At 35.3% G+C, this 26,698-nt stretch overlaps 1 pseudogene; it reads right to left on the bottom strand.

The window, feature by feature from the left end:
• Positions 1-10,669: 10,669 nt before the first annotated feature.
• LOC148092858 (large ribosomal subunit protein uL10 pseudogene) lies at positions 10,670-11,664 on the bottom strand (annotated as a pseudogene).
• Between the last annotated feature and the right edge of the window lie 15,034 nt (positions 11,665-26,698).

Raw genomic sequence — 26,698 nt, 5'->3', positions numbered from 1 at the left:
TATTTAGACACCTCAGATACAGTCACAGAATATAACATAAATGTCATTGGAGTGGAGCCCCAGTCAGAACGAGCAGAGAGATGGTAAATAAAGGCAACATTGGAAGAGATACTACTTGAAAAATGTTTTAAATTAATGAAAAATATCAACTCACAGAATCAAGAAGCTCATTGAACCTCTTTAAGCAGTGTAAATATAAACCCACACATTATAGATGCAAAGGCACATTATAATTTGCTCAAATCAGAGGAAAGGCAAATTAGACAAATTAGATTTTGAAAACAACTTGAGAAAGAGACAAGTTACATTCTTCAGTGGAGTAACAAAAATGTTGATAACGTTGATTACTATATTTAAAACAGAAACCATGGAACCCAGAAAGAAATGGATAAAAGTTCAGCCAAACTAGAATTCAGGACTCAGAGAAAATACCTCTAAAAGTAAAGGCAAAATAAACATCTCTTATGACATCTAAAAGCTGAGACAATTTCTAAATTACAAACCTTCACTATAAGAAATAATAAAGGTTGTCAGTGTGAAGGAAAATAAATAAAATGGAATGATAAAATTACAGAAAAAAATGAAAAGTACAAACAGTGATAAGTATACATGAAAAATTTAAAAATAAGTTAACGATACATTAACAATAATACTGTCTTTTAATATTTGTAACATATCTACACATTAAAATACATGACAACAATAGCAAAGTAATTAGGAGTGGCTTAAATTGTAAAATCTTTTCATTATTTAAAAAAAGGTTAAATATATATTTTTATGACATGCATAGAAACACTCCAGATGGATTATATATTTAAATTTGAGAAAATCATTTAAAAATTCTAAAAAGCTATACAGGAGAATATCTTCTCCAGTTTGAGGTGGACACAGATGTGTGAAATGAGTCACAAAATGTGCTCACCATAAAAACATAAAAAAATATATTAGGTTACATTAAAATTTAAAAACTTTGGTTCTTAGAAAACACCATTGAGATAGTGAATATACAAGTTAGAGAATGGGAATTATATAAATATAAGTATATTATATATACATATATAATGTAATTGATATTTTAATATTTATAAATATATAAGGTATATATTTATTGTATATTTTTATATATAATTTATAGAAAAAATCTACCATTGTGTGTTTTCCCTAATGTATGGGGAAGAATATTGGAATACAGCATGGAAATTGTGATTTTTCAGATTACCTTTGCGTCACAAACTGTAACTTTGATAATGGCATATAATATATCAATTTTTAGATAATCTGTTATTAGAATAGCTGTGTTTGGTCAAATTATGAGTATGATCCTTTCTAGCTTTGAAGCCTGTAATACTCATACATTTCAGCTTGTTTCTAACAATATACCCACAGCCACTGCCTTCAGTAAGTCAGCAAAGCCATACCTCCCATCAAACTTTCACCTTTAAATGTTTTGCTCTCCAAAAAATATCTATTTAAAACATTTGTTACCTTCTACTCATGGGATCCCAACGTATATGAGTGTCGGTTTCCCCACATATTTATACTGCTATTTTCATTCTGTGTGCTGACAAACCGTTCTCTTCTGAAGTCTGTTCTATCTGTCAGAAGATTGCCGTTCACACTGCTCTGAGAAGAAAATGACTGAGAGGAAATTAACTTTTTTCTTAGCTTCTGGCATTTTTCAATAGCATAATGGTCATTAATATTCCTGTTGGCAAAGATTTCATTATGTTCTGACAGTGTTAAAAACCATTTTGCCCGAAGTAAAAAAAAAACCCTTGAATAAAATCTAGAATTTCTATTATGTTTTACATTTCATAATGTTTTATCATATATATTGTTATACAATCCTCCTAAGAATGCTATGCTTAGAGACGGACAGCATGAACAATATACATGCCTCAGGCCAACGAATAGCTAATAATTTAGTTCCATTCCTCACTCATATTTTTTTATATTTCAAGTTAAATTTTAATTATACAAGTAATGTATGAAGATACCCATTTAAAAATTAAAATATTATTAATAAGACTAAATTTTCTTTTTATGATTTATTTTAATTCCGCTCCCTTAATGAGAAATAGGCATATTTATGAGTTCAATGCACACCTTTAGTCTTTTTCAAGCCAATACTTAGACACATGTACCCACCTACTATATAACATTTTTGGTTGTATATATAAATTTATTATTATTAGCTAGTGCTATCTACTAGTTAGTGTTTAGTAATTTTATTTTCTATTCATCTGTATCATTCATTTTTAACTACCTATAGCACAATATTGCATAGTATGGACATGTAAAGTTTATCTAGTAATTCTCTATATGGGTGGATTTTTAGGTTGACCTTATTTCTGCTGTGAAATCAATGAATGTTCTCAACTCACATCATTTAATAGACAAATATCAAGTACATTTTTATTTGCATTAATTATAATTACAGATTAGTGTGATCCTATAGTTTCTATATGATTTTCTTTTCTATACCCTTCTCATCCTTTGAGTTTGTGATGAATATTATTTGTACCGTTCATTTTATCTCTTACTTTAAAGACATGCCTTTACTTCTATCCTAATGGTTCGGCCCATACTTTTGTTATTTAAACCTGCTTTTGTAATGAAGTATAGAGTTATTACTGTTTACTGCCCTGAATAAGGAATACAGAATGTATTTATTTACTCCTGTGCTCCTCCTCACCATCCCATCTTATATGTTGACATCACTGGAAATTTTCTGTATTTGACAGTGTACTATGTGAATTCACAGCATTTTCTATCCCTCCACAGTGTTCTGTCAAAATTTTATTTTATGTATAAAGGGTGCACACCAGAGACTCCTGATAACAAACATAGCAATGAGATATCAGGGATTCAAATTTTATATTTCACTGGTCATTTTCCTTTGAAAAAAGTGTCATGGGGAAATGACCAATTCGATATACAATTGGGGTATTTCTTTTATACTTTATAGTTAAATATATTTCTTTTTTAAAAATATTTTTATTAATTTTTAGAGAGAGAGAAAAGGAGAGGGCAGAGAGAGAGAGAGAGAGAGAGAGAAACATCAATGTGAGAGTGGAACATTGACTGGCTGCCTCCTACACGCCCCCCACCAGGGACCAAGCCTAAAACCCGGGCATGTGCCGGGACCAGGAATTGAACCAGCAACCTTTTGCTGCATGGGATGACCCCCACCCAACACTGACCATGGCTAAATATATTTCTAGTATAAACTAGCTGTGTACCAATATTCTCTGATAACAGTACCAATATTTTTAGCCTTTAGGTTTTAGACTTTTAAGATCAACAAGCTAGTGCTTTTATTAGGAATTTGTGATTTTTTATTTGATTCCAGATTAAAACATACCCAAATGATTTTCTTACTACAAAATCAATTTCAATACAAGCACATTAAACACATTTTTTTCTTCTAAAATTACTTTGTTGAAACTGGATTTTTTATTTACACCTGAAATTCTATATGCTGGTCAATATTACTTATAGAATCTTTTTAATTTTTTTTTTCTGTTCTGCAAGTCATTGTAAATATTTTCCATGCCTTTTCCATTTTCACATTCTGAAGATCTACTTAGGTTTTAGAACTGCCAGGTTTAAGTTCAGTGTCTCACCTTTTCAAACTTTTGTTTTGCTTTCTGGGGGAATGCCTTTGCTAAAATTTATAGATCACTGATTAGCTCTTTCTCTCTGAACATAATTTTATTTTTGCTGAGATTTTGATTTAGATGATCAAAATTCTAATTTCTGTAATTATTTTTATGCATATACCATTCTGTCAACATCTTTCAGAGGATTAAAATTAAAGTTATTCCGGAGTTATATGCTCCTTACTCTATTTTACTCTTTGTTCTTTGGCTGTCCTAGGGTATGAGATTTTCTTCCTCACTGGTGTCTTCGTTCATTCTATATTGTATCTTTCTGCACAATGTTTTATGGGAGGTGAGGAGCAATTGCTGTGGATTGGGCAGAGGTTGTTTCCAGTGAGCACAGTGAATGTGGAAGGCCTGTTATTTTCCTGGGTATATATAAATAACATTATATTTTTATTATTGAAAATTATTTTTTATTTTTGTTTATTCATTTCATAACTAGATTGTACCATTCACTCAAATTCTAAGAACAAAGACTTTCATGAATATATAAAAAAAATAGATTTCAAAGATTTTTATAAACTTTCTTGACAACAACTTTATACCTTCTGATATGCATTGTCTGAGCAACAATATTTTCAATTTATATTAACAACAAAGTTTCCAAAAGTTTATTATACATGGAAAATAAAAATTAAATGATAATTAGATTTACTAAATATGCAAGGCAAGTTCATAAATAAGACTTCTAACTTTAGCTTTTTATAATTTATGAAATTATATTAATAGTAATTATTATAATATTAATACCAAATTTACTTTTATTCAATTTTGAAATACACTTTATACTATAACTATTGATTGCTGAATATAAATGTTAGAGCATCTGACCATGAATGTTAACCTCAAAATCCTAATGTCTTAAAACAAAATATTTCGCTCAGGCAGCATGATTTAGCGGTTGAGCATTGACCTAGGACCCAGGAGGTCATGGTTTGATTCCTGGTCGGGGCACATGCCTGGGTTGTGGGCTCGATCCCCAGTGGGGGGCGTGCAGGAGGCAGCTGATCAATGACTCTCATCATGGATGTTTCTCTCTTTCTCTCCCTCTCCCTTCCTCTCTCCGAAATCAATAAAGATATATTTAAAAATATATATATATATTTCTCATTAACCACATATTCCAATATGATTGGTGGGTAGGTGGGCTGGGGACTCTGCTCCACAGCCCTTCGGGGCTCTCAGTGCTTTCTGTCTAGTGATTCACCATCACCTCAAGGCTCAGGTCCCTCCACAGGATCCTCTGAATCTTGCTGGCTGGCAGAAGGGTGAAAGCATGGAGGTCCACAGGGAATATTTTAGGCCAGAAATGACATAGGTATCACTTCTGACCAGATTCCATTGTCCAAAACTGATACATACAAGCCTTCATAAATGGATGGGGACAAGATGTTGATTATCACTGTGTCCAGGAATTGGTCACAGATCTCTTTAAGCACGTGTTCTCATTCTCTCCACCAGAATTCAGTGCAACAAGCTACTTGACATCAGCACCTCAATTAATTTGAGTTGGTAGGAAAGACTATTAGTTTGCATTTAAAATTTACATTCAGTTACCAATTTTATGTGATTACATGACAATAAAAGACTGACACTTTTCTACTTTATTTTCTGTTCCAAACTAGAATGTAAATAGCTTTCAAACATGAGAAACTCTTATAGGGAGAAAGCAGAAACAAGTTCACTTAAGGAGTTCTCTTTCAATGGCCGAAGAGGATCAATATTCTGTAAAAGAAAAAGAAAAAAAAGAAAAAAATCCTCATATTTTCTGTTGTACTTATTCTCTCTTTGGTTTTCCTTTCCAATTTCCCTAAGCAAACTGCTTGATCTGAGAAATATTAATGTGTTTAATGCATGAGTGATAAAAGAAAATGTTTATACTCCAGGACAAAACAATGGTGAATTAGAGGTTCCATAGCCATTCTTTTGAAATATCCCACTGAAACACCCATGAAAATGATAGGAAATGATATTTGCAGTAGCACTATATACTAACGTTAAAAGAACATATTTGATAGAACTCTCAGAGAGTTATGCTGACTGAATGCTAAAAGGCAGCGAGAAACACATTTTTGGATCACACGCACTCACAGCCTTAACCTTGATTCCTTAGAAAACAGAGCCTTAGGCAAAAACTAACAGGTTGATAATCCACTGGGGGATACAATCCCAGGAAAGCAAGAGTCAAAGAGAAAGGAAAGCAAAGCAAGGAGGCTGGAGAGCAAACACAAGATGGTAAATTGCAGAGCTGGCCACAGCTTTGACTTAAAAAAAGCCTTTGTTGCTCAGTTCCTGAAATCTATCCAGAGAGGCCCATGGAAACCCTTGCGTCTGGGAACAGCCAGCCAGAGAAGAATGGAGATCAACTCTGCTGACTCTTCTTTTTATGTCTTTGGTCAAAATCTTCCCCTCGGGACGTTAGTGCCCCATATGCCTGTTTTGTTTAATCTGGCTGATTCTCTAGGAAGCCATCAGAGAAATCCAAGCTTCCTTGGGCATAATCCAGTCCTTGTGCGGGCACAGGGATCTCTTCTTGTCAGTTGGCACCAAACAAAGCGTCCTTCAGTCTGCATTGTTGATATCAGTGGTGACTCCCAGAGCTTTACAACTCTGGGAACAGCATAGACCTTCGGCTAGAGCCACTTGGCCAAAGAGCAAGGCAAGTGGCCAAGGCCCTGAGGAGACATACTTGAAAAGATCTAGAGCAGCAGATAAACTGGGTTCAGATACATATACACACTTGTGAACCAGAACCAGGGAAAAATGCCCACACAAACAGTGAGGAATGGATTTAACTTACATGCACCCTCTGTATGTAAACCCAGAATAAAGGAACCTAGTTGAAAAGAAAAAAAAAAAAATCTTGGTAGTTATTACCATCATCTACCAGAGTTTTGCATCTCACTCTAACAGTCATTATCTTTTAAAGTTTATTCAAACAATACAAATTTCAAGGAGCATAAAGGAATGGGTGAAGGTGTTATATACTATGTGATTCTTAACTACCAATGGAAAATGAATTCACAGGTCACTGAGATAGATTTCCAGAAGTAATGGATGTTTTCAGTGGGGAGGTGGGGGAGGCAGTTGTCTGAAATGTTCTGGGGGAAAAAGAAAAATAAAGGCAAAAGAAGAAACAAAAAAACAACCATATTGTTTAGGTGGCTATCTAGCATGGCCAAGAAGAGACCAGAAGAATCTGGAGCACACTAGCCTTAAATGAATGTCAAATGGCCCTCACAGGCGAATCTAGTCCTATGCAGGACAGTAACTTGATATAAGAATACGGTTTGAAAGGAAAAGTCTGTACACATCCAAATAAACAGTGAAAAGAACTATAGAATATTCCTAGTCTTTTGCTTCGTTGCAAAGAGAAGACCTGAATAAATCTTTCCCCATACCGTTGAAAAGCGAAGGAAGGGGAAAACTGCTTTAAAATATTGCAACACAATGGAAAAGGTACATCACCTAAAAATTCAAAGTAAAAATGTGTTTTGGGTAATGCAATTGATAAGCTTTATATTTAGAGCAGTTTTGGGTTCACAGCAAAAGTGGGTGAAAAACAGAGAGCTCCTATATAACCCATGTCTCCAGATTTGCACCTTATGTAAACATACATTTAAATTCATTTGGGTAAATACCAAGGAGTACAGTGCTGGCTCATATGGAGAGAGTATGTTGAGCTTTATAAGAAACCACCAAGCTGTCTTCCAAAGTGCTTGAACCACTTTGCATTTCCACCAGCAATGAACAGAGCTCTTGTTCTGCCTCCTCGTGAGAATCTGTGTTTTCAGTGTTCTGGAATGACCTTTCTAGTAGATGTGTAGTGGTATCTCATTGTTGCTTTAATTTGCATTTCCCTGAGGACGCATGATGTGGAGTGTCTTTTCATATGCTTATTTGCCATCTGCATATCTTCTTTAGTGGCATGTCTGTTCAGGTCTTTGGCCCATTTTTTAGTTGCTTGTTTTCTTATTGTTGAGTTGTACAAATTCTTTGTCTGTTCTCGATAACAGTCCTTTATCAGATATATTTTTGGGAAACAGTTTCCCCGAACTCTGTGGTTTGTCTCATACCTTTGACATTGTCATTTGCAGAGAAACATTTTTAAATTTTAATAAAATCCTGTTAAACAATACTCTTTATAAGAAAAGAAATATTTTAAAAGACTTTTTGCCACCAAAATAATTAAAAATTACGGTATTACAATAAAACAGATAGATATTTGACCATAAGATGACAGAACAGATTAAAAAATGAAGAGCAATTGAAATGAGTCAAATTACTATCAATATGCTCTTTCCATGGGGACAGAACCAAACCAGGCTAGTCTTAGAGTTTTAAACTTCTTTTGGGGATCATACAATTACAGAAAACAAGATTTTGAAAGAGAAAAGATTTAGAAACACTACCTATTTTAATTGTAGCTCTGGTTATAGCTGAAGATCTCAATTTATTTCCAGTATGGAAACATACAAAAAGATCAATTTTCTTACTATGGAAATTAGCTTTAGCACCTCTATTTAGTACTTTCATAATTAGGCATATAGATATTTGTTTTTCACACAGAATAAACTGCTCATGAAGTAAGAATTTGCCACAAGGGCACAAAACTAAAACATGAACATTTTGAGAACTGTTTTGCATTTAAATTTTTGACTAAGAATAATGAGATTCACTTGCTTTTCATACTATTCTGGGAAGTTCACTTTCCATTATAAACTGGAAGACATCAAAAAAGTTTTGTCAACAAACTTCTGGATTGCATAACTTCCCCGGTCCCTCCCGCCCCCCAGCTTCAACTTCATTTTGGCTTAAGGCTACTTTAAAAAGAGAAAAGCAAACCATTAGAAAACCAGGAAATCTCCAAACATTGGTTTTAATTTCTTTTAAAAAATATGTTGTTGATTAAAGAACTCAATTTGCTCTAATGAGAACCTGATTTGTACCAGAACCAATCTCTTCATCTTTACTTTACTATGTCAAAAGTACAAAGTGGGCCATAGGTTAAAAATAGTTAGGTAGAAGGTGGGGGCAGTTGACAATGTGCATTTTATTTGGGTTAACATGATAAACAAAACTGGTATGGACCTTAACGTGGCAGCAACAGAGATAAAGCTTAGCACTAACCTTAGTCTAGTCAGATTTACTATAATCACTCACTAGAGAGTAACTCACAAAACAGCATCTCAATATTGTGAATGGAACTAACGAGCAGAAATCTAGACTTCACCATTATATATTTGCCCACTTGGCCTGATTATACAGCAAGCAAAGGAAACATCATTCAAGTATATCGTGGAAGTTATGAAAGCTTGTATGTGCCGTTTCCTATGAGGAAGCACATACATTTTCCATAAACATCTGTCAACCTAACGTTTTATCAACTTAACTCTGGTGCAGTATGATTCATATTTCTTCTGCATGTCCCATTAGGCTGAGACTGTAAGGCCAGTTTTCCTTCTTAATAATAATTTTTTCTCTCAAATTTATTTATATTGTCTTTGGGGATTTATGGGACAAAGGAAGAATCATACACGGTCATCCTGATTCTCTATCTTATTAAATGCTTACTTAGTAGTGTAGTCTTTTATTTTGGGGGAGCAAACTATAAGACAGCCAGCCAATTAGGTGTTCACACTAGGGAGAGTGGCAAATATGTCCACGTAAACTAGAAATTCATGGCACAGAATGGTTTAAGTAAAATCAAACTGTGTATACATTTGCTTTCCAAGACAGGAAATTCAGCTTTATGCCGGATGGGGATAATTGTTTATATCCCTAAAGTCCTGAGCTAAGATGTTAGAGAAATGGAACTAATGTCTCCTTCAATAGCTTTCAGAAAAGAAAAAAAAAAAAAAGTCTGGGGAAAGGGTTTTTGTGTCAGCATGCAATTCTTTGTTAATATAAGATTTTTTACTCAGGTAAAAATTAACTCTTCAGACTGCAGATAAAACAAGAGGATTAGTCAAGCTGTTTTTTACACTTTAGTGGGCTTCTCTGTATCAGAGGGGAAATTAACCTTGCCATTAGGTAGAATAGTAGTTCTCATAAGATATGATCCTTTCCATTATCACCATTGCCCCGAGGCCGGGTTCATTAACTAAAAAGTCTTTGTTTCATCTTCTTTTCTTTATGTCACACAGAATTATTGTTTCTCATATTGAAATATATTTGGAAGTCATCGCTACACACACAGTGTACAGTAGTTCTAGAATAGAGTAAAAAATACAATATAAGCTAACCTCTGTTAGAATTAATGATAAGATATGTTAGGTTTTCTTTCTGCATTTGATTCGCATCTGGTGTCTTATGTTTTGATAATTGAAGTACAGAGCTTGTAATTTGAGATATGAGAGACTACAGTTTACTAATTTTTTCTCCCTCTTACAGTTAAAGTTACTATGACCAATTTTATTTTTGTTATAGTTGATCAGAAAAGGGAGCCATGGCTGCACAAGGGGAAATATTTGCTCCCAGTATCCTCCCCCAAAGTAACAACGTCAATATTTGTTTGCCTCAGCCACCGTAGATAGGAAAGCTCTGTGTCACAGCGACGCTGTCGCTATATTACCACCCTGTCAAGGCATGTCTTTGTCTTTCCTTCCAGATAACTATGTTCTGGGACTTTCCTGTGTTTTGGAAATTCTGGAGCTACCACTGGAAGGGAATCCAAGAATTTTTAATTATAATCATTTACAAAAGGTAAATACATACATTACAAGTAGGTTTTCTTTTGAAAACCAGTGTTATTCATTATAGTATGGAACAAAGTTTAATTTTAAAATGACTAAATATTTAAGCCTTATAATATTTGATACTTTCTGAAAGAACCAAATACCCACCTGTAGCAAACATGCTCAGAATTTTATCATAGGCTCTTTTTATGAAAAAATAAATAAATAAAAGACTCCAGGTGAAAAGAAGTAGGTAAGTACACTAGATCCCATGAACTTACATTGCATATCCCTCCCCTCAATGCCAGTGTTCTATAAAGACCACCTTTAATTAGATATTGAGCAATGAACCAGTGACAACTTATAAAAGTGTTTTATTTTTAATTTTTTAAAGAGAGGTAAGCCTTTATGTCCTTGTTTCACAAATAAAGCTGGCTGAGCAGGTTGCTTTTTGGTTATTAGCCAGAGACCAAATCCCATATCCTGGCCCAACTCCCCCTGCTGTTCCTTTGCCTCCTCCTTGGCTGTGGTGTGGCAGGAGCCAGAGCAGTGTGGTGACTGTGGCCACAAAAGCTTCTGGGCCAGCCTAGAAAGTCTTGACTTTCTCAGCAAGTGGGAAATTTTAATCAGTCTCCACAGACAGAACTGGGACCAGCTTGTACCCACTGATGACAGAGTGGGGCACTGATGCAACAGCTGGGTAGGCAATCTGCAGACATGCACTGGCAACATTCGGACAGCCTCCAGGAAAGGGAATGCAGATTCCTCTTTGGTGTCAAGCACGTTGGATTGTAGATAATGCCCTTGTCAAACGCCTGCTGGGTAATCAGCCCAAAGGAAAAGAGGGAGACAGAGGGTCTGCGTGCTTGGCAGTGTGGCTCGCTGCCTCCCACTTCGTCCCCTGTCTTACCCAGCTGCACATCACTCAGGATTTCAATGGAGATTTCAGCGGTGATGCCAGTGACTTCACACAGGGCAGTGGCACCAGCCAGGGTGGCAGCTGGGACCTTACTGGCCAGCAGCATGTTCCTGCTCTCAGGGAGGTCGTCCTCAGTGAGCGCAAGGCCCACTTTCCCCCGGGTATGAGGCGATGGTTTTCCAGAGCTGAGCTGTTCTGCAGATGTCCTCAGATGGCCTTGGGCATCTTGGCGTTCCTGCCCATCAGCACCAAATCCTTCCTGCAGGGGGACATGGGGTCTGCTGCATCTGCTTGGAGCCCACATTGTCTTCTCCTGCAGTGGAGCATTTTGGATAATCGTCCAGAAGTTGCATGACCTTAAGGAAGCAGTTGGACTTCCATATGCCCTGTCTTCCGTAGGCATCAAGGCGGCGCATCAGAGATCGCCACGTGGGGTTTAAAAGTGATGTCACTCTCACAAGGATGCCTGACTAGAGGAAGCACAGAGCTGTTTTAGAATTAGATAAGTAGCAGCCAGATAGGTTAAGTCCCTTATAACCCTCATAAACGAAGTCAGATCATTATACTGATGATAGTCTTTTCATTTTTATTTCTGACAACAGTGTGGTGATTGCAAGGGGGGAAGGGAATGGGTGGAGGTGGAAGAGCGTATGGGGGCATAAAAGGTGATGGAAAAAATAAAAATAAAATAAAATAAAATAAAATAAAGAGAAACAAAAAAATCTCAAATATTTTGTATCATAACTATGTGCTTTCGTAACAGACATTCACATTATTTAAAATGTGTATTTAAAATCATTCCTTACATTGGTTTATATAAGATATACCTAGAAAGTGCCATTTGATAACAGAATTGTCAAATAATTTTACCTACCTAAAATACATTTTTCAGAATTCGAATCCCAGAAACATTCAGTGAACTGTTGAGATATTCTAATTGGACCGGGAAGAGTTTGTGCACTGTAGCCTTACCACATATTTTGTGAATATAAACATGGTTGATGTCTAAACCAGAAGAAAGTGATTACTTTAGATAGAACAGGCCTCTTCATGATGACTTGAGAGGTTGTGAGAATGTTTCTCTTCCCTTCCCCCACCTCCAAAAGGAGAAAAAAAAGTTTTACGATAACTGTTGTATAATGACCGTTGAGAGAAAATGCTTATTGGTACCTGCCATGATAACTTTTACTGCAGAAGCTACCCAGAGGGTACCTATGACTTCTAACTTTATATATTTAGTCATGGCACTTATTATAATATCAATAACAATCATCAGTTTCTTGAGTTCTTAAAATGTGCTAAGTATTATATTAAGTACTTAATGCACATTTTTTAACTAAAACTCAGGATAACCCTATAATGTAGATACTCTTAGTGTCCCTGCTCCTGGGAGGGGGAACTAGCCACAGGAAGGTAAGCACTATCCCGACCACCCGGATAGAATGCGTCTTTGCCAGGATTTGAATCCAAGTGGCTGTGCATGAGCATGTGCTCTTTACCACCATCATCCTACCAAAGATAACTTCATATTTCCAGATGCGGAGGTTAGACAAATCTAAAGATATTTTTGTTAGATTAATGTTCTAATATTCATCTTTATCTCTAACAATGTTCTTTCCCACAGAAATTTTATGAGTAACTGTATTTGGCTGAGTTGAAAATGACATTTATTTAGTTTCTCGGAGTTTAGACACCAACACCCTTGGAGTCTCTCTCCGTTCTTCATGCACACTAGCCTTTGTATTTTTAGTAAGTAATGAAAAAATCTTGTAGTTATGTGGAATGCTGGTCCCAGCCCAGGGATGTAAAAAATTTAAACCACAACTTTGAGTTTTATAGAGCCCTGTGAGAATGAACTTGAACTTGTCTACCATTATAATTTAGGCATATTCAAGCTAACCTGATGGACTGAGAATGCTCACTTGGGGTCAGAAGGATGGAGAAGAAGATTGGAGTTGTGAAACAAAGAAGCCAAAGACAAACACATTAATATCTTGCTAGAGTAAGTGAAATGAGTAACAGGGTTCAGATTTGAAGGTATTACTAGGACCATGTGAAATATGAGGCTGTGCTTCACATCCATCAGATAGATCTGAAGAGATTTTTAATAATATAGATGTTTGGTTTTTGTTGTTAATTACTTAGATTGAGCAAACATGAAGTGAACCAGAAAATCTGTATCTTTTAAACATCTGACTGAGTGATTCTGACCCATAGCCAAGGTTAAGGAGCACTGGCACAGAGGAAAGAGCTGTGTCACAAAGGGGGCAAGAGCTCTGCTGTAATAAATTTCTTTGAAAGAGCTTGTCCCAGGAGGCCTAAGAAGCTTTCTTTTGACTTGAGTAGAGAAAGAGCACCTAGAAGAGTTGTGCAGCTCCCTAGAGGCAGCTGATGAGAAGCTTAGAGGTTGGGGCCCAGGACTTCGGTAGCAGTGAGGGCTGAAGACCAACAGCATCGATGACCCAGAAAAAACGGTGAAGGCAGCTATATTAGGATGCTGCCTGCAGAAGGCCAGGGATCTTTACCACATTGTTTATTAATTATGCCAAGTACCTAGAATTATATCTTGCTTATAGTGGATAATCAATAATTGTTAAATAAATAACACTAAGGCTAAGGATTTACCACAAAATATCAAATGTTAACAAAACAACTCTTAAATATTCAAATGTACACACCTCTCCAGATACCTAGATTGCTGATGAAGAAAATACCAGGGAAATATTTTTTTGTTAATCATGCAAGTGATAGCCAAGGGCTTTGAGATTTATAGCACAATGAATTTAAGATATAATACATTTGTAATCACAGATGTAGCAAGGGGACAGTTAGATTTCAAATGGAACTTTTTGATATGTATTTTTTCCATTATTTGAGGTCTGGTCTAAACCACCTGGCAGATGGGAACTCTAGAAAATTGTAGTTAATGGCTAGAGCTGTCTTCACCTGGTTGGTTAATTCAGCTTAAACCTGAGATTATTAAAATTCATATGTTTCTGAAATATGGTCTCAATTGACTGGTTCCTTGGAGAAATATATATTTGCCAGTGTAATCATAGAGGGCCAAATTCCTGGTAGACACTTAATATTATCTGCTACAGCAAGGATGAAGCAGCTGTTCTGGCTCCATTCATCTTTAAGACCTCAAACTAAAGGGAAATAAAATATAAGTAGTTCAAATCTAAGTTATATTTGTGTATATAAAACTTAAATAAGCTCTACTGCCTGAGGCAAAATATCAAGGACATTCTCACTTCTACTCTAAGAAAAATTACATCATTTTATTTATTTCAAAATAAGTAAGATCTGGTTATTACTTCCCCCACTAGTGTGTAAATGAAATTTCTTAATGGAAGTTTGTAAATTCTTGATTAGAAATTGAGCTTCCTACTTCTCTTAAATATGTGCCTTAATCAGTCAGACACATATTAAAAAGTTTCTTTAATCACCAGGTTATACAGAACTTTAAATATTTTATTAATTATTTCAAGGATAGAGACATAAAAATTGTGTTTTTTTCACTTTTAGCCCATATAATTAGATGCAGCTGCTTTTATCAATACCTTCCTATATCTAGCACCACACAGAGCTCTGTCTAAAAGTAACACTTTCATGTTACAAGATGAATCGAGGACCGTATTTAAAATTAAAAATAAAACACAGTATCTAAGTAAGATGGTATGTTCAGATATATGATTGACAGATTTCTGATTTGAGTGAAAATAAATCATTTACTCCAAATGTAGAAGCAAATATCAAATTATAAAGTTTAATTTCTTCTATTTTAAAAAATATTTGTGTATAATATATCACTATTCTTTCTTCCCATTTCTCAGATTTTCCCAGAACTATGAGATATTTTTACCTAGTGAAGCATAAGTCATGCCAGACAGGAACTACCTGGGGCTCCTTCCATTTCTTCAACATGGCATTACAGAGGTGCAGAAATTTTCAGTTCCACCCAGGAAGGTTTAACCATCATATAGCAGAAAGTGAGACAGGCACTGGACTCAGTTATTCAAAGTAGAAAATCATTGTCAAGCTCTTGAATACATTTGGAAGAAAATATTACATTTGATTCAAAGTGAGTACAATGATTACTTTAACAAAAATAACTAAGTCCAAAAAACAATGATCTTTTTTTTTTATTTGGATGATATTCCTCATTTGTTTCAATACCTAGAAGTCAACATTTAGATTGAAAATTCTTGGAGTTTAACATTCTCTTTATAAAGTCAACATGTTAAGAATAATTAACAAGAATTGACATGAAAATAAATAGTTCTAAATATAAAACTATGCTTTCAAAATGTCACAAGAATCAGGAGAAAAGGGATACATTTGAAAAAATAAATCATGAGGGATTAATTGTCATACTCTATGAGAAAATGTGAAATTAGATCTTTCCATCACACTGGTCATAAAACTACAAAAATAAATTCCAGATTGATTAAAGCTTTCAATGTAAAAAGCAAAATATTTGGAATAAAATATTTAATATATTTATGGACATTTTTAAATGTTGCTAAAATATCATGAGTCCAGCAACTCCATAACCTTTTCTGCATGGCATGATTACTTTAATTCTGATGCAATCATTAACTATATTGTCATTATTTTTTCCGTTGATTCTTGGAGAGAGAATGGACGGGAGGGAGGAGGGGAGAGGGAGAGAGGGAGAGAGAGAGAGAGAGGGAGATGGACTTGAGATTGGGATCAAATTTGCAACCGAGGTACGTGCCTTTGACCAGGAATCAAACCTCCTCGAACCACTGAGCAAAACTAGCCAAGGCTATATTGTCATTTAAAAAATTCCATTTAAAAAGACATATAAAGTGAGGGAAGATGCTGAGTACTAAGTTACAGTTTGCTTTTAAAAGATCTTTTATTATCAAAGGCATACATTATAAGAAAGAAAACAAGGCCCAAAAGACGCATCTCAAAGTCATTCTTTCCTTATTTTCATGCTCAGAATTGGCAGAAATGATTCCTAGTAGCCGTTGGCCAGCAAGTGGAAAGGATATTGTTTCAAGCTAGTTTGAGTGTTAACTGTTTTATGATAATGCAAGATGTTAAAATGATAGTATCTCAACTGGTAAAAGGTGAAGGTGAAAATCAGGCTTAAAAATCTAGGAACAAAACGTTCCAAGGCTAGATGCTACCTGCGGGCGTGGGCCCACGTGGTGCAGGTGGCACTGCCCAGCTCCCCCAGACCAAGGCCCATGCCCCTGCCACGTCGGCGGGGAGGAAGCGTCAGGGGCATGAACTGCAGTCCTGGGAGAAGAGGCATCAACATGCAGAAACAAATGAGTTAAGCACATGAAAGTTCAGTTTTAAGACAGGGGCTGAAACCATTCTTTATTTCATATTCTGTTTGTTAGCTGAGAAAAGAAGAAAAACAATATTAAAATACCAAAAAGAAAATATTCCACCACACTTTTTTTCTTTCAGTCTTATTTTGTATTGGTTTCAGACCCATGGCTTAGTGAGAAGACAATGATATAGTTCATAGAGTGTTCCCCTCGGTATTTCAGTACCCCAGAGGGCACCATACATGTTACTGCAATATTCCTGACTGCATTCCCTATGCTTCACTTACCTCCAGGTGACTACTTTGTAATTATCACCTTGTGCTTCTTAGTCTCTTCACCTCTCTCACCCAGTCCCCCAAAAACCTATTCCCTCTGGCAACCACCAGCTTGCTCTCAGGGTCTATGAGTCTGTTTAAATCTTGTTTGTTCATTTATTTTGTTCTTTAGATGCCACACATAAGTGAAATCATATGGTAATTTCCTTTCTCTGACTGACTTATTTCACTGTGGATTATAATCTCTAGGTGTATCCGTGCTGTCACAAATGGTAAAATTTCAATTTTTTTATACCCGAGTAATATTCCATTGTATATATGTACAACCACTTTTTGTCTACTCATCTATTGATGGACACTTGGGCTGCTTCCATAGCTGGCTATTAAAAATAATGTTGCAATGAACATAGAGGTGCATATATTCTTTCAAAATAGTGTTTTGGATTTCTTCGGATCAATTTCCAGAAGTGGAGTTGCTGGGACATAAGGCAGTTCCATTTTTAATTTTTTGAGAAAATCCCATAGTGTTTTCCATAGTGGCTGCACCAACCTGCATTCCCATCAACAGTGAAAGAGGGTCCTCTTTTCTACACTTCCTCACCAACACTTGTCATTTGTGGATTTACTGATGATTGCCATTCTGGCAGGTGTGAGGTGATACCTCATTGTGGTTTTAATTTGCATTCCTTTGACTATTAATGACACTGAGCATCTTTTCATATGTTTATTGGCCTTCTGTATGTCCTCTTTGGAGAAGTGTCTTTTCAGGCCCTTGGCCCATTTTAAAAAATATATTTATATTGATTTTTAGAGAGAGATGAAGAGAGAGGGGGAGAGAGAGAGAAACGTTGATGAGAGAGCAAAACATGAATTGGCTGCCTCCTGCAGGCCTCCTATTGAGGATCGAATCTGCAACCTGGACATGTGCCTTGCTCTGGAATTGAACCAGCAGCCTTTCTGTGCATGGGATGATGCCCCAATGACTGAGTCATACTGGCCAGGGCTTCCACCCATTTTTTAATTGGTTTGTTTGGTTTTTTGGTATTGAGTACTATGAGTTTTTTATAAATTTTGGATATTAACTGCTTATCAGATGTATCATTGGCAAATATGTCCTCCCATTTAGTAGGTTATCGTTTTGAATATTCTACAATATTGATTAAGGTTATCTATGTAGAATTCTGAGGAAGCTGGCGACCTGCAGGAAACTCCTGCCACTTGAATCCCAAGCACAGTGAGTTTTCTGCTCCAGACAGCAGGAAACTAGTGAGACTAGGACTTTCCTCCCTGGAGAATTGGGCAGCCTGAACAGAAACCCCATGGGAGGTCAGAGAACTCTACCAGTTGCTTTATTGAAGGAAAAAATAGTAACTATTCAAACCTAAATTAGAAAGATGAAATGGAAGAAATATCTCAGAGCAAAGAGCAAAAGTACAAAATCATGTAGGAAAGATCAGAGACTGGGAATATAGTCATGTGAAATTATATGAAAAATAGAAGTTTTATAAAATAAAATATAAACTGACAAGAACTTATTAATTAGAAAATTTTTTGTGAATTAAAGAAGAACAAAATAAAGACTTCCCATAGAAAAAGCTCACTGAATTCAAGGCTACAATGCTGAGAACAGGCACACAAAACTAGGCATTTTCTGATAGACCACTGAACTCTAAACATTAAGAGGGAGGCCTGGCCTATGTGGCCCAGTTGGTGGAACATCATCCTGTGCACCAAAAGGTGGCAGGTTCGATCCCCCATCAGGGCACACACCCAGGTTGTGGGTTCCGTCCCGGTAGGGATGTGTGCAGGAGGCAGCTGATCAATGTTCTTCACATTGATGTTTCTCTCTCTCTCCCTTCTTCTCTCTAAAAATTGATTAAAAAGTAATTGAAACAGAAAATTTTATAAAATTTAAGGCAAAAAGAACAAGGTGCCTGCAAAGGAGAAACAATTATGTAACCATCAGACTTCTCTGCAAAATCAAGAAGAAAGCAGAATAGCATGTGCACAAGGCTGAGCTGGAAGGACAGCAACACACAAGTACTGCAGTTAGTTATCTTCTGGTAAATTCACTTAATGCTAATCAGAAATTCAAGACGTCCATTATTCATGGCTGTCTTCTGAAGAAAAAAGTCAAGAAAAGCCTGTGTCATTCAGGGTCCTTTGGCAATGACAGGATGTAGTCTGAATGTATATGTAGGAAAATAATTTATTAAAGGGGCTTAGATGGTTCACAGAGTTTCCAGGAAGCCCAGATTGTTGGGATCAAGTACTATGTGCTATGCCTGGGATTACCCTGGAAAAAAGATATCAGGAAAAGTCCCATTCACCATTCCATAAACTGTATAAAAATGAATAGGAAGGCCTGTACAAAAATGTAATAGCTAGTGAGAAAGGTGGTCTCTGAGGAGAATAGAGAGAGTGGAAACAAAACATGAAAGTGAATGGCCATATTTTCTCTGTAAACTTGGATATTGCTGGAATATTTTATCATCAAAATATGCTTAAATATTGGATTATAACAATGTAGAATATAGTAAAATTTTCTATTCATTATTTCAAAAAGACAAATAAAAAAATAAAATCAATCACATGTTTGATACCTGTTTTGCCGTTTGGGTAATGAATGGCTACGACTTCAATTAAAGAGTGGAAATTCAACGCAAGACATTCAGCTTGGCCTAATAAAGCAAGAGGCTGCCAGGTAGACTTGATCAGTGTGAATTAAAACATTGTGTGTATTTGAGGGATACGAAATTAAATGTGATGTGGGCTTAACTTGGCTCTCTTCTAGTCAGGCTGACTCTAATAAAGGACTGACATTGTCTTAATGGAAAATATATCCACTAGTATGCCAAGGTCATCACAACTTAATTGCCTCAGATTTCAATCAGTGATTTATCAAATATGAATACCCTTTGGGGAGAAATGTATAAAAACCTGAGCTCTTATGTAAACTGTACCTTGTGTTTGTATAGCAAAATATATCAACAGCGGCCTTGTAAAATGCATGTGTACCCATGATGGCAAGAACTAAAATGCATTGCTCATTTTGCAGAAATGATAGATATAATAATGAAAATATAGTATAAATATGAATGAATTATATTTTAGAATGGGTTAGATGTCTTGTCAGTTTTCTAGGTTTGCTAATCTTTCAGTTAAAATGTTCTTAAATGTGTAATGTGATTTCTTAGCAAGATTTTTAAAAAGCCTGTAAACTCCTAATGATACTATCAGCTTTCTTTATTAGTAGACAAAGCAAATCATGTTAGAAGAGAATTTGCTTGTTCAAGAAAGTCACTGGAATGTTCCCTATGTACTTACATATGTAAATATAAACCAAAGAGGAAGCCACTGTGTCTGGAGAATTGTGAAATAAAACATCTGTAGCCTTGATTCTTTCCCAAAGCTTCTCGGAATGTAGAGCTGATCAGTAGGGAGGAGGTGGACATATTTGAATTGGGACAAATAAACCTCTTGAAAGGAAAGAGATTGAGATCATAGCCAATTTTTTTGAAGTTTAATATTATTTAAACTTCTTTGATGGGCAGTAATTGACCTAACTTTTGTTGACTGGAAGGACATTTTTTAAAGAGACCCAAAAAACTAACAAGGAAGAGGGATATGCTTTAATAACCCAGGCTTATCCCCAGGGCTGGATGTTTTAAAAAGAATGTCTAGTTTCAGAAAATACATAGCTACAGCTGGCAGTCTTTTCTAGAATCAATTCCAGTGGTATGGAAGTATGAAATTGGCATTTGAGAATGAACAGAATGACCTATAACATTGAAATCCAAAGCCAGGTTTGGTGTAGAGATCTGGGTCACCAAAGGTAGAACCTTTGTGAACAGATATTTATTAGAATATGCAGGAGTAATATCCAATAGCAACATCATATAATAAGACCAAAAGTAAAAGTATCAGTGTTTAGTGAGTTTGAGAAGCCATAACAAAATACCATAGATGGAGGGAATTAAAATACCAGCTCCCAGTCAAGGGCTAAGGTATCTCTATAAGAGGGGCAGGCTGTCAGCATTTCTCACCCACCCTCCAGCTCTGTGCTGTAGAGGCTAGTTCCTGGAGAGTGTAGTCAAGAGGTCTGGTCTCCCTCTCTCTATCCAGCCACAAGTTATAGTATAGAGGCTATAAGCCAGGCATGGCAGGCCAAGAATAACTGACTCTTAGTTGATTTTCACCTTAATTCCCTCATAAAGTAAAGGTTCCATGCTAAAAACTGCTAGCCAAAAAGACCACAGGCTACCATTCTTGCCGAATGCCTATATTATAAACCAGTGGAGTCATTCTGAGAGAAGCAGGCCATTGTCCTACGCCCATTTCCAGAGCAGTGGCTCAGAGATTTGCCAAGGAGGTGAGGATGACCCCAAAAATAATAAGTTGAAAAGTACAGTAAATGAAATTTAAAATGTACTAGATATAAATTAAGTAGATTTAAACTAACAGAAAAAAGTATCAGTGTACATGAAGATAGATTCAAAGGCACTCAGTTCAAAGAACAGAGAGATGAAAGAATGAGGTAAAATGAACAAAGCTACAGAGAAATATGGGACATCCTTAAGCACACCAGCACATGCATAACAGAAGTACCAGAATGAGAGGAGAGAGAGAAAGGATGAATATTGGATGTCTTTCCATTTATTTCAATATTTTTATTTGATGAAATAATAGCTGAAAACTTCTCAAATTTGATGTAAAATATCAATCTACATATTCAAGGATATCAAAATTCCAAGGATCATCAGAAAGGTTCAATAATTTTAAGAACATATGCACTAAAACAGAACTCCAACATACATGGAGTGAAAACTAGAAATAGAAGGAAACCATCAACATGATAAAGGACATCTATGAAAAAAGACCCAGCTAACATCATAATTTCTTTCCACCTAAAATCAGAGACAAAGCAAGAATGTTCACTCTTGCTACTTCTGTTCAACATTTTCCTGGACATTTCTAGAGCTAGTACAGCATTTTCTAGAGCTAGTACAATTAGGTAAAAAAAAAAAAAATCACAAGGAACTAAACTGGAAAAGATGTTAAAAGATCTCTGGCATGATATTATATATAGAAAATGCTATGAAATTCTTAAAAGAGGTATGGGAATTAAAACAAAACAAAACAAAATAGTTCAGATTTGCAGGGTATAATGTCAAATGAAAAAATCAATTGTAGTTTCATAGAATAGCAATGAAAAATACAAAAATGAACTTAAGTAATTCCATTTAAAATAGCAGTGAAAATAATAAAAGATTTAGGAATATATTTAGCAGAATAAATTGAAAAATACTGTAAAAATTACAAAATGTTGTGAAAGTAATTAAAGAATATCTAAGTAAATGGAAAAGAAACATCCTATACTCATGGATTGGAAGACAATGTTATTATGATGGGAATACTCCCCAAACAGATTCACTACAATCACAATATAATTCTCAGCTTACTTTTTGGTAGAAATTGACAAGTTGATTTTAAAATCTACATGGAAATTCAAGTGACCAAGGCAAACCAAAATAATCTTGAAACAGAATAAAAAAATAAATTGGAGGACTCACTTCCTTATATCAAAATTTGCTACAAACCTACATGAATCAGAACAATTTGGTACAGGCATAAGGATAGACATATGATTCACTTAAATAAAATTTAGATTCTAAGAAAAAAATAAGCTGTCACACTTATGGTCAGTTGATTTTCAACATTAGGGCCAAGAAAGTTAAATGGGGAAAGGATAGTCTTTTCAACAAATGGTGCTGGGATAACTGAGTATGCACATACAAAGGAATGAAGTTGAATCCCTTTCTCGTACCATACATATAAATTAACTCAAAATGGTTTATAGACTTATGTGTAAGAGCAAAAGTTATAAAACTTTTCAAAGGAAATACAAGAGCAAATTATCATGACCTGGATTTGGCACAGCTTTCTTAGATATAACAGAAAAGTAAGTGACAAAAGTAAAAAAAGATAAATTAAGAATTAAAATGAAGAAAAAAATTGTGCTTCAAATGATATCACAAAAAAGTGAAAAGACAAACCAGAGAGCAAGAGAAAATATTAAAATTCATGTCTCTGATAGGGACTTGTATTCAGGATACAGACAGAAACCTACAATTCAATACTAAATGACAAGAACTTGATTAAAATTTGGTCAAAGTCTATAAATAGACATTTTCCCAAAGCAGATATACTGATGGCCAATAAGCACATGAAAAGTTGTTCAACATTAGTCATTAGGGAAATGCAAATCAAAACCACAATCACATTCCTATTGCATTCACTAGGATGTCTATAATCAAAAGTGCTGGCAGGATGTGGAGAAACCAGAGTCCTCATATGGTGCTGGTGGGAATGTGAAGTGATGCAGCCACTTTGGAAAAGAGTCTGGCAGTCTCTCAAAAAGATAAACATAAAATTCTACTCCTAGGTATATACAAAAGGAATGAAAAGATGTGTCCTCACAAGACTTGTACATGAATGTTCACAGCAGCACCATTCATAATAGCTAAAAAGTGAAAACAACTCAACTGTTCATCAACTAATGAACAAAATGTAAAATATCCATGCAATGTGTTATTATCAGCAATACAAAGGAATCAAGTATTTATACATGCATAATATGACTGAATCTTGAAAACCTTATGCTAAGTTAAAGAAGCCAGTCAGAGAAGTCGCACTGCCTGATTCCATTTATATGAGACATCCACAATAGACAAACATATGGAGACAAAAAATAGAGTAATGGTTGCCTAGAGCTATGTCAGATGGGGAGAGATGGAGAGGGACTGTTACGGAGCATGAGTGTGCATATGGGTATATGAAAATCCTCTAAAATTGATTGGGGCTATAGTTGCATAGTTCTGTGAATATATTAAAAACATTGAATTATACTTTAAATAGATAATTTTATAGTGTGTGAATTATATCTTAATAAAGTTATAATACATAAAAAGCAATCAAAAAGGTGACTCCATTTATTAGGAAGAAGCTTATACTAGTTATGCCTGGGAATTTTTTTCCCCTCCTATTTTTCTTCTCATACTTTACCCTTTCCATAGTGAAGGAAAACCATCTCATTGGCAGTGTTTACAAATATTCTGTGTGTTTTGCCATATCACCCAGATTCCCTTGCAGTGGTTTGGATAAGTGTTTTAATTCACGACAAATGGGCTTAGGAAAAAAATTATATTTATCACTTCTTGGCCAAAGCATTTGGGACAGTGTAAGTCTTTGATCTCTCACCATCTTTCATGGGGGAGCCACATAGATACTAAAGTCACTGCTTAAAAGAGGGCTTCCCTCTCTCTTGTCTGTTTCTATATGAGGACAAATGAAAATTTTTATTGTATTAAGCCACTGAGATTTTAGAAATTGTTACTGTAGCATACTTTACCCTAACATGACTAATATAGCCAGAATTATACTAATTATAAATACAGGGAAATGGGTTTCAAAAATTTATATGTAGTTTACTGGGGATGTAGTTTAATAATGCTTGAATAATTATATATTTCAAATTTAATAAAGAACATTTGAAAAGTAAATAATATGAAACATTCTTTGTTAATTTAAATTATTATAAGTGGAGGTGGCACACTTCATGGGTAATTAAAAAAATATAATAAAAGATGTGGTTATTATGTAGGAAAACCACAATGGATAATAGCTTGGGGTAGTAAAAATAGGGCTTTATTTCTACCCCAATTAATGAAGGCATAAGGGGATGAGACGGCTACCTTGGCCTAAAGAGAGAATTGTCTGGAAAGTGTCACTCAAATGAAGCTGTTAATACTAAATAGGAGTGAAGGTAAGCCACAGGAATATGACAGGGAAGAAACCAGGGTCATAAGAACAACTGAAAGCCCTTTTTCCCCTTTTTCAAATCTCCCACCATCTTCATTTTTTGACAGAATTCAACTAGAAGTTCAAGGTCAAAGGAAATTTGTATGGTGGTCTATGCTGGTCATCCTCTCTAGGTGCAAAGTTGGGTGCAGAATGAGCATGGATTTGGAGAAGGCACATGTAAAAACTGCAGCCTACGATGTGTTTGTGACTGAAATTTTGCGAAATTACAAGTTGTGTGGCAAAGAGAAGAAAAGCATTAGCTCTCATGATGATCCTCAATCTTTAGCTTGAATTTGAAGCAGCTAATGGACTAAAAACATAGATTACTGGGCCATTTTCACTATTCCTGGTCAGTAGGTCTGGAGTGAGGCCCAAGACTGCATTTCTAACAAATTCTCAAATGTCACTGATGCTATAGGGGACCACGCTTTGAGAACCACTGAACTGCAGAATCAGAATAAGCAGGTTTGAATCCTGATTCTGCTTTTCTGTAGCTTGGAACCATGATTAATTCTTCCATTTTTTCTGATGTTCAGAGATTTATCTATTTAGACATAATAATTTATCAATTATTAATTAATTCATCCATTTTTAAAAATGAGAATGTTTGTGTTTATCTTGGATGATTTTGCAGGCATTACAGTGAAATTACATGAGAAATACCCAGTATATCATTTGGTACTTGATAAATATGAATACACAGTACTTGTTTTTATTCTAATATGTTTAATCCATTACATTAATTAAATAATATATAATAAAAAGCCTAGGAAAATGTATAAAAGCCCTATTATGTATTATTCTAAAGTACTGATAAATATATGTTGTAATTTATTAATTCTGAATTAAATTATTTGTGCATACAATTCTTATCTAAGGCAGCAAATGTATACGTAACAGCTATGTGATATTTTGTACTTATTGACTCTGTATAAATACGCTGCAGCCATGTTTTAATTATCTCTTGAGTAATGACTCTCATGCTTTATTTGAAGGCAAATGTTAAATGAAATTAATAGTTTGCTCCATGTAATGAGCAATAATGGATCACCTTTTATAATAAGCTAGTAATATTTCATTTATACTGTGCCCTCTGGGAAATTAGATGTTCAGGATAAGTAAAAACTTCCAGATAATTAATGCTTAATTTCTGAAATAAAATATTTACTCTTTCTCATTGCTTTTAAAACACTCTGAGATTATAGTATCTTATTTTATTTTTTACTGAATTTATTGGGGTCACATTGGTTAATAAAATTATATAGGTTTCAGGGGTTCAGGTCTTTAATACACCATCTGTATATTGTATTGTGTGTTCACCACCCAGAGTCAGGTCTCCTTCCGTCACCATTTATCCCCCGTTTAACCTCCCCTACCCCCCCTCCCCTTTCCTCTAGCAATCGCCACACTGTTGGCTGTGTCTATGAGCTCTTTTTTTCTGTTTAATCCCTTCACCTTTACCACCGAGACCCCTGACCCCTCTCCCCTCTGACAGCTGTCAGCCTGCTCTCTGTATCATGAGTCTGTTTCTATTTTGTTCATCAGTTTATTTTGTTCATTAGATTCTACATATAAGTAAAATTGTATGGTATTGGTCTTTCTCTGAATGGCTTATTTCACTTGCTTTTTAATTTTTTATTTCAATTTTGAAAAAATCATTCAGTCATTGGTGATGCACCATGACACATGCAGCATCCCCAACTCATAATGCAGCAGTTCTCAACCCTGGATACTGGATGGAATTTACTGGATCCCACTCAGTTACCATTTGTAATCACTTGTTTTCTGGGCCCAGATATTTTTGTATAACGGGTTCAGGTTCAAGTATAGGCCTAGGTCTCAGTGGTTTTTATTATTATTTTTTTATTGTATTTATTGGGGTGACATCGGTTAATACAATTATACAGCTTTCAGGTATATGATTCTCCAATACATCATCTGTATATTATATGGTGTGTTCACCACCCCAAGTCAAATCTCCTTCCAT

This window comes from Miniopterus natalensis, chromosome 6 (assembly GCF_054644295.1).
Source record: "Miniopterus natalensis isolate mMinNat1 chromosome 6, mMinNat1.hap1, whole genome shotgun sequence".
NCBI classification, from domain to species: domain Eukaryota; kingdom Metazoa; phylum Chordata; class Mammalia; order Chiroptera; family Miniopteridae; genus Miniopterus; species Miniopterus natalensis.
This window is presented reverse-complemented; position numbering and strand designations above follow the sequence as displayed.